The 489-nt window shown below is 27.4% G+C and overlaps 1 protein-coding gene across 1 annotated transcript in view; it reads right to left on the bottom strand.

The window, feature by feature from the left end:
* The window catches only part of LOC119582348 (formin-2-like), a gene marked incomplete in the record, with an annotated part of 21001 nt that overhangs the window by 11249 nt on the left and 9263 nt on the right, over positions 1 to 489 (bottom strand).

The following is a 489-nucleotide window of genomic DNA, read 5'->3' as shown; positions in this document are numbered from 1 at the left end:
TTCTGCACATGAAATCTCATTTGCAATAATCTATCAAGCCTAAATATTAGAGCAATAGTATCTACTAATATATTAGTTTTAAAGCAGACTAATTTGCTTAGCAAACAGGAGGCACATTTAGTGAATACTTTTATTGGCTCTATCAGTCATACAATAAAAATGGTCTATTCAATCCCTATAATGAGAATTGCAACAGAGGTGTATCTGATTCAAAAAAACGTTGTAGATGAATTCAGGTACCTTCATTAATGATGAGATAATATTACACATAAATAAATAAAAGAGTAAAAATATAATGTTAACGAAAACATTCCCTAACATGAATACAAACTTTCATTATCTTATTCTGAATATATCTATCAAAAATTAGTAAAACAAAGAACAAAATTAGCAATGATAATAATCTTTAAAAATCCCTTCAGATGCAATAAAACCCAAAAATGAAATGATTTCTAATATGAAGACAATGTGCTGACTTACAAAGATCTG

This window comes from Penaeus monodon, chromosome 15 (genome assembly GCF_015228065.2).
Source record: "Penaeus monodon isolate SGIC_2016 chromosome 15, NSTDA_Pmon_1, whole genome shotgun sequence".
NCBI lineage: Eukaryota > Metazoa > Arthropoda > Malacostraca > Decapoda > Penaeidae > Penaeus > Penaeus monodon.
Note: the sequence above shows the minus strand (reverse complement) of the source record. Positions and strands in the feature narration are given on the sequence as shown.